The sequence below is a fragment of the Prionailurus bengalensis genome, chromosome A1 (genome assembly GCF_016509475.1).
Source record: "Prionailurus bengalensis isolate Pbe53 chromosome A1, Fcat_Pben_1.1_paternal_pri, whole genome shotgun sequence".
NCBI lineage: Eukaryota > Metazoa > Chordata > Mammalia > Carnivora > Felidae > Prionailurus > Prionailurus bengalensis.
In genome coordinates, this window is record NC_057343.1 from 192,110,651 (window position 1) to 192,131,929 (window position 21,279).

A 21,279-nucleotide genomic window follows, 5' to 3' on the forward strand; every position below is an offset into this window, starting at 1 on the left:
TATTGAAATCACCTCCAGTTAATTTCACTTGCCTGAAACACAGAGGATGGAGGAAAAAATAAGAAGTATTACTCTAAACTCTAACAATTATCCAGTATTAACTTACTAATGGCTTGTAAATTATCCCCATCTCTAAATTTCTATTATAAAGTTTTTTGGTTTTATGGATTCCACGAGCTTCCTCCATCATGGCATAGATACAGCTCACAGTTGTATTAATGCCACCATCGTATGGAAACTCATGTCAGCACCTGGAAGGATTTCTGGGTGTAGCCCACAATAACTTTGAGAAAAGGGAGGGTTTCTTTCCAGACCCCCCTCTTCAACTGGCTGATGCAACATTATTTAAATTTAATTACATTTTGTGTAGGATGCGGTCTTTTCCACTTCCAAGGGGTTTTGTTACTGCTCTGCAGCTAGGAATTTGGGGGAGGGTGCAGTTCTGGCAGAGGTAAGAAAAATTACATTATAGCTTGTTTGCTTCTGTTAAGAGATCTAAGAGGAAACTGTTACATCTGGCTCAATTTCCATGCCAAATTCTTTAATTGTTTTGTAATTTGAGAAAAAAAAAGTGATCAAAGAAAGCTGATAGAAATAACTAACCATAAATAAAACAAGCTTATAACAGAATCTTAACTCTGTCACCATGGTAATGCATATGTATATTTCTAACCTCTGACCTCTATGACCACTGGAGGCTTTTTATAGAAACTTTTGATATTGACCTTGTTGCATTCTTGTTGGAGGGATAAATGTAAAGAGATCCAAAAGTTTTACTCCCTAGGCTTGATAAATATCACTAGCTAGAAACTGACACTGCTTTATAATAATGTGATGTTCTTAGTACCTTTGGATCCTAGAGCTAAATCCTCTTGACATAAAATGGGGAAAGAAAATCCCTTGATATAGGCACAGATCTCTAGGAGACTCAAAACTAGAAAGTTCGGGATGCCAGTGTCCTGCCTAATGACCACTGTTACTGAGAACTATGCAGAAGTCTTTAATTCTTTTGGTACCCTGGAGAGAGAGGTTCTGTATCCCCACTTTACAGATAAGGCAACTGAGGACAAGTTAGGTAACTTGCTCTTGTTCTTACCGCTAGAAAGCAGCAAATCTGAAACTTCTTATTCTCAAGGCTCTGTTTTTAACTATTGTTCTATTCTGCCTCTTGTGGAAATATCTGGGCCACCATAGATTTTTCCATGCAGAAGTAGCCTCACTGTCTACTGAGACAGAACATAGTTTTTGTTGTTGTTTTTTGTAATGTGCCAACATGTATTAAACCCAAGTTCCACTTTGAAAGCTTAACAGTACCAACGAGACACTCCTGTCTGGCCCATGGATATTCTTCTCACACTGCTCAGTCTGGAGAAGTCATGCAGAAACTAAACCTATGGATGGGGAGAGTGGCAGGTGGTGGAGTCCGGGATTGCTGGCTTCATGATGCAAAACCTCCTAGTCTGAGAGATTCAGGGCAGCTTTTGAAAATGAACCAGGGTTTCTAAGGCTAGAGGCTAAAACCCACACCAACACTCATCTTTCTTCTACTAGACAAAGGTCCACCTTAATACCTTCCTACTTTGCAGAATTAAACAAAATCTAGAAACGGCCTTTGCTCTCCTCCATATGGAGCTCCGGCCCCCATTTCACAGCTAATTTTACTGAGGTCGTACTATCCACCAGGCGCTATTTAACACTTGGTGTTATCACATTTAATCCCACAACTACCTGGTGTGGGATTAATACAACCATTAACATTTTACAGATAGGAAAAATGAAACAGAGAGAGAGAAGGGAAAGGGTCTTCCCAAGGTCATCTAGCTCATGAAAACCAGAACTGGGATTGAACTGCTGTCAGATCCCAGAAGAGGAGCTCTTAGCCCTATTCTTTGTATGGCAAATGGCTCTGGCATCCATCTGCTAAATGCCTACTTTTGTTTTCCAGAGTACTGTTAGTCATATCACATAATCAAAGACCAATGAGTACCAAACTTTTAATCAAGTCAGGAAACCTGAGTGATTTTGTTGTGTTTTGTTTTACTAGGACCATCTGCAAGTGCAGACAGAAACTGTCTTCAGGCACAGTGAGGATTTGGGCTCCTTGGCTGGTTTCTGAAATTCCTCAGACAGAGCAGCATTTCATTTGCCTAGGGTTTTGTTCTCTCATCAGACAAATGTACCAGGAAAGGCAATCATCCTCAGTGATTACCAATCTCTGACACCCCCACCCCCTTTGAGACTGAGTGGTACGTATCATTTGCTAAGTGTCAGATTTAAGCTCCATGTACAGATGATGAAAAACTTAAGGATCATAATGATATGAGATCCATCTCTCTATCCACAGTGACTGGTGTGGTGCGTCTGACACAGAAGTAGGAGTTAAAATGTTTGGTTATTTGTATGAAGGATGTGTCTATACAAGTACACGAGTATTTCTATGCAAATAATAAGTTGGAAGTTTGTAACATGACAGAGAGCTGACTTTTGATGAAAGGAAAGGGTGAGAATCACCAATAATGGTGGCCATATGTTGAATACTTAGTACACATCAGATGCTGTGCTGACGCTTCACATGGATAATATAAAGTGTGCCCGACAATGACATGGGAGGGACTTAATATTTCTATCTCCATCTGCAGTTGAGAAAGGTGAAATGGGAGCGAATAAGTAACTTGACCTAAGACTTGGAGCTCACAGTGGTGGAAATGTAGTTTTATGTCAAGTAACTGGAGTCCAGAGACCATACATTTAACCACTGCCTTTGCTTATTTATTTTTTTAAGTTTATTTATTTATTTTGATAGAGAGAGAAAGTGGGGAAGGGGCAGAGAGAGAAGGAGGGGAGAGAATCTCAAGCAGGCTTCACACTGGCAGCACAGAGCCTGATGTGGGGCCCTAACTCATGAACCAGGAAATCATGACCTGGGCTGAAATCAAGAGTCAAACACTTAACCAACTGAGCCACCCAGGCATCCCTAACCACTGCCTTTAAAAGGGAGCCACACTGGGGCACCTAGGTGGCTCAGTCGGTTGAGTGTCTGACTTCGGCTCAGGTCATCATCTCACAGCTCTGTGAGTTCGAGCCCCACATCGGGCTCTGTGCTGATGGCTCAGAGCCTGGAGCCTGCTTCGGATTCTGTGTCTCCCTCTATCTCTGCCCCTAACCCACTCACATTCTGTCTCTGTCTCTCTCAAAAATAAATCAACTTTAAAAAATTAAAAAAAAGAATTAACGTTTATTTATTTTGACACAGAGAGACAGAGCATGAACAGGGGAGGGTCAGAGAGAGGGAGACACAGAATCTGAAACAGGCTCCAGGCTCTGAGCTGTCAGCACAGAGCCCGACGTGGGGCTCAAACTCACAAACTGTGAGATCATGACCTGAGTCAAAGTCGGATGCTCAGCCGACTGAGCCACCCAGGTGCCCCTAAAAAAAAAAAATTAAGGGGAGCCACATAAAGCTTTTTAAAAAAAATTAATAAATCATTCAATTAATTCATTCACTCATTCAACAATGTTTTGAGTGCGCTCTTTGCCTTAGGTACTAATATTAGGCACTAGGAATATAAATAAGACAGAATCCTTCCCCATGAATGACCACGTTTCCTGTTTTGATGGACCACTATCTAAATCAGGACATAATGTGAGAATTTTCACAGGCTTAGAGAAAACAGAAGTCACAGAAATTATTTGTTTTGGATATTAAGTTATGAAAGATATAAGATATATGCAGTAATTGAGACCTACCCACAGTGTCGTAGGGCAATACGTCCAGATTGATGGAGAGCACAGGAAAGTGTCATGGAAGGCTACCTGGAGGTGGTGATACTATGTTCTTAGCTAACAGTTGCAAATCTAAAGTGGACATGGGCCTCACATGAAGGTCATATAGACCTAGTGACAGTACAAAATCTTCTAAACACTTTCTGTTACAAGGGGAGGAAAACTTTGTCTGTAAAGGATCAGATAGTAAATATTTCAGTCTCTGCAGGCCATACATTCTGTCACAACTATTCAGTTCTGGTATATCCTGAAAGCAGTCATAGACAATACAAAATCGAATGGGCATGGCAGCGTTGCGGTAAAACTTTACTTATAAACCCAGGCCACAGGCTGAATTTGCCCATGGTCTGTAGTTTGCTGACCTCTGTTCTACTGTGTAAAACTAGAACCCATTGATGGCTGTATCAGTGTTAACTTCTCCCAAGTTTATGAACACTCACATGACCGGTAGTACTTATTTGGTACAGAAACTGTAGAAAATCAGACCAGCTTCTGATCCCAGCATGCAACATGCCTAATTATGACTAACACCTCCCATTTTTATCTGAGGGAAAACATTCTGTGAACAACAGATGGTGTTGCTATGGAGTCTTCAACATCCTCCTCAGCTGCAGATGTAACTATGCGGGTTGCAGGCTGAAAATGATCAACCAAGCGATGGCTTCTTGGGAAAATACTTAAAAGATAGAAACATTCTTCAGATAGTAAATTCAGAGCCATGGTTGATCTTCTCAAATCAAGAGTACCCACTAGTAAAAAAAATAATAATAAAATAAATCAAAGGCACTCATACTACACAGCTAGAAAACCACCAAAAGTAGGGAAGGTAGAGGCAATTAAGACTAGCCAAACCAAGATGACATTATCATTCACAGGGTCGTCTCAATTTAAGACCCTGTAAAACTGGGTATCTAAACAATAGAAATTATGATATAGTAAAATCTTATAGCTCTGTATTTATAAATAGACCCTTTGGTGTATAACCTATAACTGCCGTTTCAGAAAAGTGATAAACCTCCTCTAAGTTTGCAAAAGTTCTTATATTAAGTCCTTGTTTTTGTAGGTGTCCATCAAAAAAGAAAACGTTTAGGGAAGGTCTAACATTATTTCTCAGCTGAGACAAGAACAAAATGTATATAGTTTGGCTTTGCATTGATTCTTACCTTACCTTAAACTAGCTTAGGTCCAAAGAGATGACTCTTAGCTTGTTAATTTCTGAAATATTTATTTAGGACACAGGCCAACAAAAGAGAAGAGCTACAGGGGTATAAACATTAACTAAATGAAGTTACAATCCATTAGAACCTCCCCATTAGCTGGACACCATTTTGGGTCATTGCTGACCATGTGCAATCCCCCTGCTCTATAGATCAGCATTAGATTCCTCTGGTACACAGAGAGATACAGTGAAGGGGGACAACAAGGCAGCAGGAGGGTAGCAAGGAAGGACAGTTGACTGGAAAATCACAGAAAAGGATAAAGTCTGGTAAAAGATCCTTCAAAGGAGAGACGGTGACAAAAAGGATAGAGAAGATTTTAAGTGACAAATAACCATGAATAATGTCATCTTCTTAAGGTCTTCTCTGCTCTAAGGAACAACAGTAAGATCAACTAGGCTTAGCTTATTTGGAGGGAGGGACATGAGTTTATGTCTAAGCCCATCCCTGGTAGCTGTTTTGTTTTGTTTTTCCTCATCATCTATATTAAAGTGTTTTAGATATCAGATGTGTAATTCACTGTTTAGGCAATTAAACAAATATATTATTGATTTAGTAAGTGGGAAATTTTAGGCAGAAAATATCAATTTTCAAAAGGAGAAATACCTAAAGCTTGAAAGATTATGGAAAACTTGGGGTGCCTGGTGGCTCAGCTGGTTGAGTGTCCAACTTCAGCTCAGGTCATGATCTCATAGTTTGTGGGTTCGAGCCCTGCGTCGGGCTCTGTGCTGACAGCTCAGAGCCTGGAGCCTGCTTTGGATTCTCTGTCCCCCTTTCTCTCTGCCCCTCCCCAACTCATGCTCAGTCTCTCTCTGTTTCAGAAATAAGTAAACATAAAAAAATATTTAAAAGATTATGGGAAACAATTTTGCTCCTGATGATGATGATGATAATAATAATAATAATAATAATAACAACAATAAAAACACTTAGTGCTAAATTTAATCTTAAGAATCTTAAGACATGCATAATACTGAAAAGTATAAAACATTATTGAAAGAAATTAAAGATCTAAATAAAAGGAAAAAAATCTGATTTTCATTAATTTGAAGACTTGATATTGTTAAGATGGCAATGCTCTCCAAATTGATCTACAGATTCCGCACAATCCTTATCAGAAGTTCCAACTGCTTCTTTTTTTTATCAGAAATAGATACACTAATCTTAAAATTCATAAGAAAAGGCAAAAGATCCCAAATATTCAAATAATCCTGAAAAAGAACAACAAATTTTGAGGCCTCATACTTCCTTATTTCAAAACTTACTAACAAAGCTACTATAACCTAGTTTGGTGTTGGCTCAAGAATAGACACGTAGACTAAAGGAACAGAACTGCGACTCAGGAAATAAATCCATACACTGTGAAGGTTTTTCGACAAGGATGTCCAAACCATTCAGTGGGGAAAGAAGGGTCTTTTCAACAAAAGTTGCCAAGACAACTGGATATCCACATGCAAAAGAATGAATTTAGCTCCCAGCTTCCGACCATATATGAAGATCAACTAAAAATGGACTGAAAACCTAATGTAAGAGCTAAAATTATAAATAATTATAACCAAACATAAGGTGTAGCTGTAAATGACAAGGTATTAGACTTCTTAGATAGGACACTAAAAACATAAGCAATCAAAGAAAAAATAGACGCACTGGACTCCATCAAAGAATAAAAATGTTTTTGTGCCAAAGGACACCATCAAGAAAGTGAAAAGACAACTCACAGAATAAGAGGAAATATTTCCAAGTCACCTTTCTTAAAAGAGTCTCATATCCAGAACATACACAGAACTCTTATAACTAAACAACGTGATGACAAAGCCAATTAAAAAGTGGACAAAGGATTTGAAGACACATTCCTCCAAAGAAGATATACGAATGGCTAATAAGTACACAAAAAGATGTTCAGTATCATGGGTCATTAGGGAAATGCAGAGAGAAAGTGTAATGGGATACTGCTTCACACCCACTAGGGTGGTGGTTAGAAAAAACAACAACCAGAAAACATGAAGTGGTGAGGACACGGGGCATCATACATTATTAGTGGAATGTAAAGTGGTACCGGCCACTTTTGGAAACAGTTTGGCAGGTGGTTCCTTAATGAGTTAAACATAAAATTACCGTATGACTCAGCAATTCCACTCCCAGGGATACACCCAAGAAAACATATGTTCACACACAAAGAAACTTGTAAATGGATACGTGTAGCAATGTTATTTAGAGTAACCAAGATGTGGAAATAACTCAAATGTCCGTGAACTGATGATCTATAAACAAAATGAGGGGCATCTAAACAACAGAATATTCAACACAGCCATAAAAGGAAGAAAGTCCTGGTACGTGCAATAATACGGATGAGCCTGGAGAACATTATGCTAAGCGGTAGGAGTCAGACACTAAAAGTCATAGATTATATGTTTCCACTTATATGAAATATACAGAATAGACAAATCTATAGAGACACAAAGCAGATTAGTGGTTGTTAGGGAATGGGGCTGGGGTGGGGAGAGAATAGACGGTAAGTGCTGATGGGTCTGGAGTTTCTTTTTTGGGGTGAAGTAAAGGTCCTGGAATGACAGTAGCAATGGTTGCACAATAGAGTGAATATACTAAAAACCACTGAAGTATATCCTTCAGAATGGCAAATTTTAGGTTTATGTGACTGGCATCTTTATAAACAGAGGATTATGAAGGAATGTTGGTCCTCAAATGGATAAAATGAGGACCTTCTTCGAAGTGTGCTAACAAATGATTAAGGGCATCCAAAAGAAGAAATAAAAAAAGTAAATAAAAGAAGAAATACATTTGTATAGCTTAGTATCCTTTAAGGTGGAATGACCTAAATATAAAGTTAGGTTTGCTAAGGCTTTAGATAAACTAACAGATGTGAAAGGGAATTCTGAAAAAACAAGCAAGGAAAAAAAAAGAACAAGACAAAAAACTAAAATATTTTGGGCTGACGGCAAACACAGAGCACAGCTATGCTCTACCGTGAAATGGCCTGTGCTTTCATTGTCATCATCAGTAATATCACTGCTATCTCAGAGAGAAATAAGAGATGGGGATATCCCAGGCTTGACAGCAGGAGGACATTCTTATTTTCTAATGAGCTGATCCTTACTCTTGAGTGGGTCAGGAACTTCTCCCCATTCACAGGGCCTCCAAATCCAACTGTACTTGAACCATACCTACCTATCTACCTACCTACCTATCATAGATAGGAAGAGTCTTCTGTGTGCAATTGGTTCTAAAAGGGCATGCTTGCTTCAAACTAGTTAATCAGAACCAAGAATATAGGATGTTAGATCCCACTAGGGGCAAGACCGCAAACCTGAAGCTGGTACCACCAGTCCTCCTACTCTTGTGCCTAAGGCAGCATTGCTAACTGCTAACTGAGCACTTTCTCCCTTGGGCTCAGCATCAGTTTCCCAGTTTCTCTTAGCGCAGCAATCCAGGCAGAAAGGACGCAGCCCACAGAGTTGGTAATCAAGAGGAAACTGATTTACACATTTGCCCTGTAGGCTCTCCTCCCGATGACATCAGGGGGAATGAACAGAGAAGCACAGTGTTAGAAATGTGCGCTTGTCTGTCTGCGGCATAAGTTCTAGTTTACTTTCAATATTTGAATGGCAGAACCATAGAGAAGACTCGCTTTCACGTGTCTGTGCTGTGGAAAAAAGCCTGGCAGTGCATCCCAGAAGCCGCCTCTTAGGGTTAAACAGGCCAAGAGAGATGCCCCAGTGTGACTGTGAGGTCAAGTGAAGAGCAAATAGAGAACTCTTTTCACTCCTGTTACTCAGGAACAGCTTTGTGGTGAGATGACATTTTCATCAGGCCTTTGAAGAAAGGGGAAAAGTGGTAGAAAGTTTGGGGAGAAGCAGAATGTGAGAACGCATGGAATGGACAAATGAGGAAATGGTGATCTGTATTAACGGTGGCAGGGCAGATATTGTCAAGCATCGACAGAGAGGTTGCTAGACCAGGAGAGATGTCTCTGAGAACTACAAGTCACTGTGACAAGGTCAACTTAAACATATATTGTTTTCATCTTTCTTCCTTTTTATTTCCTTCTTGTCTCTCCCTTTTATCCTTCATTTCTTTCCATTTCACACTTGTATTCATTAAATGACTACCAGATTTCGCCACGTGCCAGGCACTGTTCTAGGCATTAGAGGTAAAGAATACAAAACAGAGAAGTCCCTCCCCACTTCCTACGGACATATACATCAAGGGGAGGAACCAGGAAGGGCAGACTTGCCTGTGACATCGTGAGAGCAATAGTCTGGAAGATCAGAGAAGATCCAGCAGCTGTGTATGTGTGTGTGTGTGTGTGTGTGTGTGTGTGTACACAGGGAGGGGATGAGAAAGATACACACTGCAGTTAAAATATTCCAGGCAGCTAGAAAAGTGCCAAGACCCTGAGGCTGAGATTGCTTGCATTTTTGGAGGGTGCAGGGCTAAGGACTGATGAGGTGAGTACAGGGACAAGGTCAGAAAAGATCTGGGGGCACCATCATGCTTAGGTATGAGGAACAAGTCTAATAGCTGAGTATAAGAAGAAAGAGTGGAAGGACAAGATGGTCAACTCAGGGAGGAAGATGAATACTAAGTGAGGTGCCTCCCTTGAAAAATGCCTTTCTTTATCTCATAACTATTTTCTCCAGTGAAGCAAAGATGAGTCACAAAGGCAGAAAAACAAAGTGAAAAGTTAAGCACCATCTTCATGCAGCATGCTAATTCGTGGATCTTCGATACCACACCTAAAAAGTATCATGCCCCAATTATTAAAGTCCTACTTGCCAATAAGGAACCTTCTTTTCTCCACAGAGGAGAAGTTCTCCAGCACGCCCTGGCTTGGGCTTTAACTCAGAGGTAACCATGGGGCCAAACGAGGGAATTTAATAGTGATGTTTTATTTCAGTGACTCTTCCACAACTGAAGCCACTTGTCTGCACAAGCAAACGAACAAAATCGAGTCATAAACCTCCCTTCACTGACTCTGGGAACAGGAGTGCTTGGTGATGTATCTGTGGTCTGAGGAATCTGAGGATAAATCAGTGGACATAAAGTCAGCTCTCACGGGGCTATCAGCGTGTCCCAGGCTCACCCTCCACAGGCATTAATGATGGCAGAAGTTTGGGGGAGAATGGGGGGGGGGGAGTAAAGCCATCTTACAACTTATCACCAAAGCAACTAGAGTGTGAAGAAATCACCAGCATCTCTCCCTGCCTGCTCACAGCTGAAACACTTTTTTTTTAATTTGTTTAATGTTTATTTTTGAGAGAGAGAGAGAGAGAAAGAGAGCGCACGCAAGTAGGAGAGGGGCAGAGAGAGAAGGAGACACAGAATCTGAAGCAGGCTCCAGGCTGTGAGCTGTCAGCACAGAGCCCTATATGGGGCTGGAACGCAGGAACTGTGAGATCATGACCCTAGCCAAAGTCAGACACTTAACCAACTGAGCCACCTGGGCGCCCCCTAACAGCCGAAACACTCTTATCTGGAATGCCCATTTTCCTGGTTCTGTATGACCAAATCCTCCCCGTTCCTTAAAGACTGGATCCCCATTTACTCAGCTAAGAAATACAATTTATCTGTGCTTCTCTCTTAGGATATGTGCACTTATAACCTTGTAGTACGGTTATGAGACACAACACAGTGGTTATGAGCTATAAGAGAGAGATGAGTGGTTTTAAATCCTGGATTCACTTCTAATTCTGTACATGAGTTTTCACTTATATTTTCCACACCTCAGTTTCCCCCATCTGTAACATTAATCTAATCATGGTAGAAACCTCATGGGCTGTATTGTGAAGATGGAGTGGGTCAATGTATGTACAATATTTGTACTGCTTCCTGGCTTCAATATGCTGCTTGTTTTTATGATGATGATAACGGTTATTTGTGTTCAGTTTTCACTCACCTATGAGGCAGTAAATTTCTTGATGGCAGTGATGATTTTGTCCACCTGTGAAGTAGGGTCATTTAGCAGAAAGAGTCTGGGCACCATAGTCAGAATTAGACATGAGAATTTCAGTCCAACAGCCTATCAGCTCTGAGTTTAGGCAATGGCACAGATAGCCAAGAGCTTGAGCAGCAATTAATGAATATTTAGTGTTTGAACAAAGTACCTAAAGATCATGTCACCAAAGAAAAACCGATGCCTCCATTCACAGCAGACACAGTGACCTTGGCATAGTGCAATGAGGTGGTTAAGCAGATGAGACAAAATAACACACATATTTCTATCTAGCATATCCTATTTCTAGCTCATTTTACTTGAGTAGAATATATGCCTAGTAGATGCTAACACTTCTAGGTCTCTATCCTCTACCCCACCTGGGAGTGTCTGTACAGACACCAAGCCAAGTCCACATCCTGCGTGTAACAAGTGCTTGACAATTGTGTGTTTGATGGAATGAATGAAAATTTATAGCAAAGTATGTTAAACTGTAAATAGGCATATAAAATACAGGGCTATAAAGTACCACCACATTTGCATCTATGCTGATAATCTGAGCACATCCTGCTTTGCTGATGGACATACATCTTCTACATCCTGTTTTACTGAGAAAAAAATCCCATGGAACAGATGTTTTCCTTTAGCAACAATCTGTGATCAAAGATGATAGTGTACCTTGTATAAGGTAATACCATACCTAAATGCTCATGGAGTAATAAATATTCCCCAAAATGTTAAACATATGTATTTCTCATATTTGGGTTTGTTTATTTACTTATTCACCTAGGAGTTTAAGCAATTGATTTTTGACTTTTGACATAGGGAAGGGAATGGGGTGGTGAAAAAAGAGATGGTCTAAATAACTTCCTGTCTAAGCTGGCAATTTTCTAAGTTGAAAGCTCCTTAAATAGCTCAAGGCAGAAGTAAATTTTAAAGTGCTGTGATGTTTACCCAGAGATAGGGAATTTTAGAACATTATTTAAGGTTCTTCTGGAAACTTTGGAGCAGTCACCGCCTCCTGCAAGCTCACAGGATCTGCTCTTGTCCAGTGGCCTCTCTTCTACTCTTCACACTCACTCTGTTTACTCCCCAGCTCAGGGACAGTCACCTCAGCTGCCCCTACCAGTGACCATTCACTGATGCTTTCCAACACCCATCACTTGTGGGGGCACACCGCCTCACTTAATCATCCCACAAGAGTTATGAGGCAGGTCTTATTTTCCCAATCTTACAAATAAGGAAGACAATCAGAGAGGAAAAGTGACTTGGCTGAGATCACATGCTCAGCAGGTAGTTGAGCCAGCTCCCTTTACAAGGAAGACCAAACCTCTCAAACTATGACTTAATTATCAATATTCAATTTCTTCCACAATTATAGTCTTTGGCCTTTTATGCTTTCTTTTTGTCTTCCTTGCTTGCTCAGCAAATTCATCCTTGGATGTTTTCACGAACCAGCTTCTATTCAATTTGGAATTTTTGCTAACCCAAACAGTAAATTTATATGAATGGTTATTAGCTCAAAATGTAGGAGGTACGACCCCCAATTCACGATAGGCCATACTTATCTATATCTTTTCTTTCAAAGATTGTGCAGTGGATACCATGGTTAAAAACCCAACATCCACTCCACCAATCTGATCTCATTCATACTGTCAGTAAGAGGCTCAGGGACTGGGGTGTAGAGTAGGGGTGCTAAGTCAACTGGGGTCAACAATACATGAAGAGAAGGTTTGTGATGGTTCTTGGGAAAGTGAGTCAGGCTATTTGTCTATCACTGGACAAAATAAGGAAGCAGTTAGACACAGTTGCTGCCAATCACCGTCCTATAGCCCAGAAGGGAATCAGCACAATGCCACGGGTGACAGGCCCCAAAGTCCAGGAAGAATCAAGTCCATGATGACACCAAGAGCTACTGAGTCACCCAAAACTGGAATGTGACTTGCCTCAAGATCATCTGTCAGAGGAGCAAATAGGCTTCCTTCCTGTTCAAGCCGGTTTAAGTCTGCATATTTTGATCTTTGCCACAAAAGGCAAGATAATGGACAGAGATTTTAGTCTTTTTCCATTTACATATGCCTGAGTCCTTGAAGCTAATTTTCAGTTTTCCTCTTCTTTATTTATATAAAAATCCTACCAGCATCACCTCCATCTTTTTGTACAGTGATTCTTCTTTATAAAACATGTCTGTAACAGTGGTTCTCAACCAGAATGGTTTTTGTCCCCCAAGGGATATATGGCATTGTCAGAGGTTGTTTTCAGTTGTCACAACTGAGGGGGGGGGGTGCTGCTGTCATATGGTGGGTAGTGGCTAAGGATGCTGCTAAACATCCTACAATGCACAGGATTGTCCCCACAACAATGACTTCTCCATCTCCAAATATCAACAGTGCCAAGGTTGACAAACTTGCTCTTGAAGGATGCACACTGGTCATTATGACTGTCTCTGTGGAGGGGAAATGGGTAGCTGCAGCAGATAGTGCCAAAAACTAAACAATTACTTTAAAATAAATCATTGAATTAATTATGATGTGTTTATAAAAGTGGGGAATTTTTACTCATTAAGAAACAAATGTGATTTTTCTTGTTTGAAAACCAGTGTATTTCTTCCTGCGAGACAATGCCACACTTTATCCAGTCACCTGTCCTGGGATTATACCAATGGCCTCCTGCTGATTTCACCTCCCAGATCTCTCTCCACTAAAGTATATTTTGCCCCATGTGATTTCTTTGCTGAATAACTTATGATACTTTTCTTGCCCTTCAAATCCTGGCTCCATTCCTGTCTATTCCATATTATTCCTACCTGAAAACAACACATTTCACAAATTTTCAAGGTCTAGACAATTTTCATTTGTTCCATAAAGTTTTCTCTAACAACTTCAGCCCATGATGATCTATTTTTTTTTTGCCTCTATTGCATTTAGTGCCACAGAATTCAATGGAATAATCTAAAAATCATTCAGCATTAGGACTTCTCCCATGGATAATAAAGTCCACAGTGGAAGTTAAATAACTATATTTTACATTGTTCTTCCATTGTCCATAGAATATACCAAAGTGGTAGGCACACTGGCCTCCAAAAGACTTTCTAATAAAATACACACATGCACATACAAATGTATACATGCCTGTTGGCCCTCCAACTAATGAGGCAAACTTAATTTTATGTGAGAAAAAAAGAAGAGAATAAAAATGACCCTCAACACTTGTATATATAACAAAGATACAGTAGATACATCAGAATCTCCTTCCATACATATTTTTTTTAGAGAACCACACCATCTAATTCTGAATTTTCCAGTTATGTTTTATGATATGGTAATAAGTATTCCTGAAAAAAGGAGTTCCATGGTCAATCTAATTTGGCAAAGAAATTAAATAAAATCAAATGTGTTTCTCTACTGCAGAGCATCTTAGAATACCCTAACATTAATATCTAAGGGGGGACAGAGTATACCATATTTTTAAGATGGATACCTCTCAGACATTTTTAAAGAATCCTTGACAGATAGTTTTAAAAATTCTAATCTAAACTAATGCTTTCATTTTTAAAATTGAGAAGCTGGCACTCATGTGACATGCTGGTTAGTTACAGAACCAGGATCTGAAGCTGGCTTTCCTGCTGTGGACTCCTTCCTCATCGCCTTTATTTTGTCACCTCAACTCTCTCAGTATCCTCCAGTGTACAACTCTACCACCCACACAAGCTTCCACCTTTGAACCTGCATGACAAGTTAAGCATGTGTGATCCCCATTTGCTAGATGACAAAACTAAGGTCTCAAGATGCTTACAGTCTTGGTCATAGCCCAAGGCTCTTGACTCCATGTTAATCCATTGCTCTTAGTACATTTCTCTTTCTTTTCTCTGCAGCAACAGAAATTACCCCTTTAAAAATATATATATATATATATATATTTATTTTGTGAGAGAGAGCGAACAAGTGCAGGAGAGGCAGAGACAGGGGGGAGAGAGAGAATTCCAAAGAGGCTCCACACTGTCAGTGTAAAGCCTGACACAGGGCTTGAACTCACAAACAGTGAGATCATGACCTGAGCAAAAACCAAGCATCAGATACTTAACTGACTGAATCACCCAGGCACCCCTGAAACGACTTTTTAAAAACGCTTATTTATTTATTCTGAGAGAGACAGAATGTATGTGTGCACACATGAGCAAGGAAGGGGCAGAAAGAGAAAGAGAGAAAGAGAAAGAGAAAGAGAAAGAGAAAGAGAAAGAGAAAGAGAAAGAGACAGAGACAGAGACAGAGACAGAGAATCCCAAGTAGGCTCCATACTGTCTGTACAGGGCTCCAACTCACAAATGGTGAGATCATGACCTGAGCTAAAATCAAGAGTTGGACATTTAACCAACTGTGTTACCCAGTGCCCTGAAATGACTTTTTGATAAAGCCTGGGTGTGGGGACATAGAATCTACTGTATTAAAACACACAGTAGTCTCATTCTCATTACATTATTAAGTATTTTCATTTCATGGGATACATACCTAAATAAAACATTTACTACCCAGAATAATGGATTATTAAAACAAGGATGGATTTCAAGAACTATCTGATCCAACCTCCTTATTTCACGGTCAAAGGAAAGTGATGTGCTAAAAGGAGACACAGCTTACAGAGTTCGCAGCTGAGCTGGCACTTGAATAGCTCACACAGTTAAAAGACTCCATGGGCCAGCTCTGTGACCTCAGGCAAGTTACCTCACCTTGCTAGAATCTTTCTTTTTCTAAAAGGTGAGTCTATTCATATCCACTTCTCAATGTTAAGATTAAGGGAAATAAAGGAATGGCAACCTAACATGGTCAGTGATAACAGCAGTTACTAATATCACTTTATGCATATACATGTTGAAATTCATAACTCAGAATAATATCAACAAATATCATCACTGCTATTACTTCCTGATGAAATATCCCAGTGCCCATAGTTATGGGGGAAATGCCCTTATCTAGAATAGTTGCTTTTTCTTTGGCCTTTTCAGAAACCTACCTTTTACCTTCTTGGCCAAGTGTAAAACCAATCTGACCTTTATTTTTGTTTTGCTCCAGCTAACATGCCAACACTGTATTTATTTCATACTGGGTGGGAACAAAACCCAAATGACCTACCTCATGAGCCAAATAACAGTGAGTGGTGATGCCTGGGATTGATGGGAGTATACCTGTTAACAAAAAACCTTTCTATTCAATGTTCTGAATACAGTGGGATGGCAAACACACTTTGCAAGAACATTGTGTAGTGGTTGAACACGAGATGTCTAATAATGTAGAACAAGCCATTTTTACCATCACCCTTGATAAATGTCCTTTTATTTTCTCCCAATATCTTACTGGATTCTTTTCCCAGTCCCTAAGCAACTGTTATTACAATAGTGTCCTGTCCCAATTTAGGAGGGGTGGGGGGAGTTGGAATTCAGAACATTCTAATTTTAGGGAATGAAGAAAATGCTGTGTCTGGTTACTCTAGCCCACCCCTTGCTCTGAAACCTTCAGAAGCCCTCACTGAGTTTATGTGGAAGGCTCAGACGGAGAAATGTGGATTGTAGGGAGACTACCATCCATGTCTGGACATTCCAGACTTGTAGGGAAGAAATGACTGAAAACTGAATTTCATAATCTGGCAGTCCTCAAGTAATTTTCTTATTTGAGAGATGAGCTGATATCCAGGTAGGTTGAGTGATCCACCCAAAGTTCCCACAGGAAATTACTTACAGGGTTAAGGATTAGAAGGCCACTCTTTACTAGCCAGGCTGGCTCTTTACTGAACAATATTCAAATTTCTCCCTGGACTATGGAAAGACAAGATAATGATACATCTTGCCTGCTGCTTCTCTTTGATTTTCTTGCTAACGTCAACTAGACTAGGGGATATCACTTTGACTAAGTAACCACTCCTTGTTAGCTTGACGTTCAGGTCCCCCTCTTTATTTCTGTAATACACACTCATCTTGTTCCCCAAAGAGGAGAATTAATTTAGAAAATCCCTCTTCACTGGAATACACCCAGCTGAGCTTTCCAAGCTGCTTCTTGAAGAGATGCTGTTAATCTCTTAAATCCTTTAATGACAAAATTGCACTGGAAATGGAGCCAGTCCACTCTTTGGACAGACTCCACAGGGTCTACCACAGTTTGTGGAAGTTTCCCTATAATCACAGAACAGCCACTTGACTGGACATGTTTTGGATGTTTGTCCTGAGAGTAAAGCCATAGAAGTGGGTCCAGCAAGTGCCAGCTCAGAGCATCAAAGACTACCTTTGGGTCCCAGGGGTTATGACAGACATCACCTATGATAAAGATCACTCAAGTACTGACTATGTATGAACGCATGAGACTGGCATTATGGCCTAGACTCTTACTTTTATTATCCCATTTAATCCTCACAACCAACCCATGTGTTGGGTATTATTATTATCTCTAGTTTGCAGACAGGGCTCCTGCGGCTCAAAGAGAGTTAGTGACTTGCCCAAAATAAAGATGCCCAAACTCTAAATGGATTAGACTTACAGCACATGTCCTCCACAGCACTGTGATACTGTCCAGTTTCCAGACAAGTAACTGTGATTCAGGAGTGCTGTTTTATTCAACTTTTAAATGAAAGGGATCTGAACTCACATGATATTTAAAACTGACTAGCACTTGGCAAGCATTTGTTGAATGAATGAATGAATGAATGAATGGATTCTCTTGCATTCTTTCTTCTTCTACATCAGTGGTTGTCAACAAGGGCACTCGAGGGTGTCATGACTGGTGTATGTATGGGGTGCTACCAGCATCTACTGGGTAAAGGGCAGTGATCCTACAGTGCACTGGAGAGGTCCTCATAATAAAGGACTTTCCAATCCCAAATGTCAATGATGCTGAAGTTGAGATGTCCTAGTCTAGACAAAGGCAGCCAGGGTTCCTGTTGATATATAAGCAGGTTCTTCTTCCTGGAAACATTTCTTAGAATCAGAATCTCCTTTGGTTTCTAGATCTAAGACTCTGCCTTGCCTTCATCTGGATTTCAGGCTTTGGTCTACATCTTACATACCTGCCTCTATAGTCCTGAATTCACAGATCTAGGTCATATGGTCTGCAGGCTCCACTCTCCAAATATGGAGGACTAGTAGTCAGATCTCTTGTTTTGGAATTCTTGCTCTGTAGTTGCCCCTGATTTGCTGTGATTCTCTGGGCAATTCTTTCTGGTGAGTCAGTGCTTTGATGCAGCCAAGCAGAAGTCATGAGGTTGGTTACTATTAAGGAGAGAGTATGGACTCGAGGTTAAGGCTTGCTTTAAATTCAGAGTGCCTGCATGGGAATGCTGGTTGTGTAGCTTATCAGCTTTAAGACAAGTTACTCCACCTCTCTGAGGCTCACCTCACTGTTTCTTACCTGTAATAGAGGAATAATAATAGTTCCTACTTCCACTGGATTGCTAGAAGCAATACACGAATTAATATGTGTAATGCATATTACCTTGACAGTATATGAAGGAATTCTTAACTTATTTTTTTCCAGAAAGCCGGTCGCACTTACACAATCTGGTTTCGGAAAGTCAGATTGCACTTCCATAATGCAGATATATCATCCTGATAAATTCTTGCATTTAGATGTAGAATTCAAAGGTGACTATGTTTAATAGATCCAATGCAAACTAAACTACCTTGAAAGGTAAGCCAGTTATTGTCTAGAGGAGAAATGGTTGGCTTAAGACAAAGAGAAGTGGTGGGGGCTGTGTCAACCTGGGGATGGTGTTCCTTGCCAAAAGGCATTAAAAAAATTAACATCATCTACTTCTTCCTAAAACACATACATACATTTGCATATGCCTGTAAGTCTTCACTCACACGTGCATGCACACACACACACACACACACACACAAACCCTCCAAAGTGAGCTTGCTGTTTTATAATTTGTTAACTCCTCCCCAAAGTTTTGATAACATTTAGTCTATACAGGTATCGTCTTTTCCATATAAGGTACATATAGTCACTTGCCCAAGATAAAATTGCTCAAACTGTAAGTAGCTGAGGCCCAAAGTAGTCGGACTCAGAAAGTGTGATAAACACACACATACAAAGCCAAACAGAACAGAAGTCATCTTTCCAAACCCCGAGTGGAATCCTATAACTTAGCAGACAGTGAATTCTCTTCCTTCCTTTTCAACTCTTCTAACACCAACTATTTGGCAATTAATCCTGGAACTTCTGTTAGCATCCTTCAGTATGGCTTGTATTTAAAGTTTTAAGTATTCTGGGGGGATGGGGAAAATGTATGTTTCACATCACCAGTTTGGCTCCAAGCATAATGGGGAGAGGAGGGAGTGTTTGCACACAGTAGGCAGGCAAATAAACCTGTTTTTTCTCCCTAACTTTGCCATTAATATTCTGTCTACTGTTATGATCAACCCATCTTTAAATACACTGGGTTTTTTACATTCACCAGCCTTTGAAACCTGTGGCATTTCACTAAAGGCAAATGTTTTCACTGATGATTAAAATCTATCACTTAACCAGTATATAATGAATATTCAACAGATGCCTACCATAATACGAGTCACTTCTCAAGGAATAAAATATGGAGTGATGTGGCATAGCTCAGTCCTCAGAAATAGCTTGATGTTGTAGAAAGAAATGAGACTTTAGGAACAGAAAGATCTGGTTTCCATTTCTGGTTTCCTCATTTGCCAACTCTGTAACCTTTGGTGAATTATTTAACTTTTCTAAGCCTTCATCTCCTTCTATGTAAAATGTACATGTCATGAGTTTTACTGCATAGTGCTGCCATGAAGTAGAAGATTAAATAGCATATGCAAGGTTAGCAGAGTCCCTGACACACATTAGGGGCTCCATTAATAGATTTCATTTCCCTCTCCTTCTCGTGGTGTCCTCCTTCACTGCCCTCCATTCACGCTAAGAATTTAATTTATGGTTGTGGCAAGATGAAAACACACACACACACACACACAACCATTCCAACAGAAATCCAAGAATCAAAACTGAGTCCTCTCTTTCTCCTCTCCTTGTGTTCCCAGTAGTTGTCTCAGTAGCTCCCGTCAACTGTACCTTCAAAATACTTTCCAAGTCTCTCTACTCCCATCTTCTCTGCCACCATCCCATTTGGAGTTGCCATTATGTCTCTGTTGGACCATTGTACAGGTCTCCTCCAATGTCCCTGATACCGCTGTTGTTCCTTCCTGTGATCCATTTTTTACACATCAGTCACAAAAACAACACGCATCCTCTCCCAGCTTAAAATTCTCCCTGAGGGGTGCCTGGGTGGCTCAGTCGGTTGAACATCCCACTCTTGATTTCAGCTCAGGTCCTGATCTCATGGTTTCATGTGTTTAAACTCCACATCAGGCTCTGCACAATGGGAGCCTGCTTGGGATTCTCCCTCTCTGTCTCTCCCTCACTCACAATCTCTCTTTCTCTCTTAAATTAAATAAATGAACTTAAAAAAAATCCTATCTCTGACTCTCTAGCTCATTTAGGATAAAACCCCAGCCTATCAACATTACCAATACAGCTTTCGTTGTAGCTGTCATAATCAACTAGTTGTACTCAGCTTGTACAAATTTTCCTTTCCAACTGCATTAGCCTTCTTTCTACTCCTCGAACATGTCAAGCTTTAGAACCTTGTGTCCATATTCCTTTGGTTTGAAACATCTTCCTCCCTTCTCTTGCCATGGCTGTCTTCTTTGGGTCTCAGAAATATTCTCTATAACAACATCTAAATTAGACCCTTCTCTGTCATCTGTTACCATCTCTTCATAATCTGTCTTCCTCATAGCTCTTAAGAACAATTGACATTTGTTTTGTTGTTGTTGTTTTGTTTATCTCCCGGACTAGATTATTAACTCCACGGAACTAAGAAAATGTGAATCTTTGGAAAAATTGTACTTCAAAGCTCATAGTTTCCTGCCCAGCACCCAGGGGGTGCTCAAGACATCTTTGTGGAAAATGTGAACAATTGATTGCCATTAAATTCTGTAGGGCCAGCATGCTGGTGAGAAGGCAAATGGGTGAATACACACTACTACATTACTGCTTCTGTTATGCAGAATATGGCCCATCAGGATTTGGCCAGCACTTTGGTATGTGATGAGACAGCAAACTCTGATGCAAAGTAATGATTGATACTTTTTAAACTGATCACGAGTTTAAGGTCCACCAATGCAAAGAAGCATTTAGGGTCTAGGATTATCAAGTGAATATTCAGAGGGAAATAGGCGTTAAATGTGTATTTAAGTGATGTGGCTTAGGGGCTCCTGGCTCCCTCAGTTGGTAGAGCATGCGACTCTTAATCTCTGGGTCATGAGTATAAGCC

At 40.2% G+C, this 21,279-nt stretch overlaps 1 protein-coding gene across 3 annotated transcripts in view; it reads right to left on the reverse strand.

Moving 5' to 3' along the window:
* SGCD (sarcoglycan delta) overlaps positions 1-21,279 on the reverse strand; it is a 564,070-nt gene that overhangs the window by 173,449 nt on the left and 369,342 nt on the right. The gene's annotated exons all lie outside the window — the stretch shown is intronic.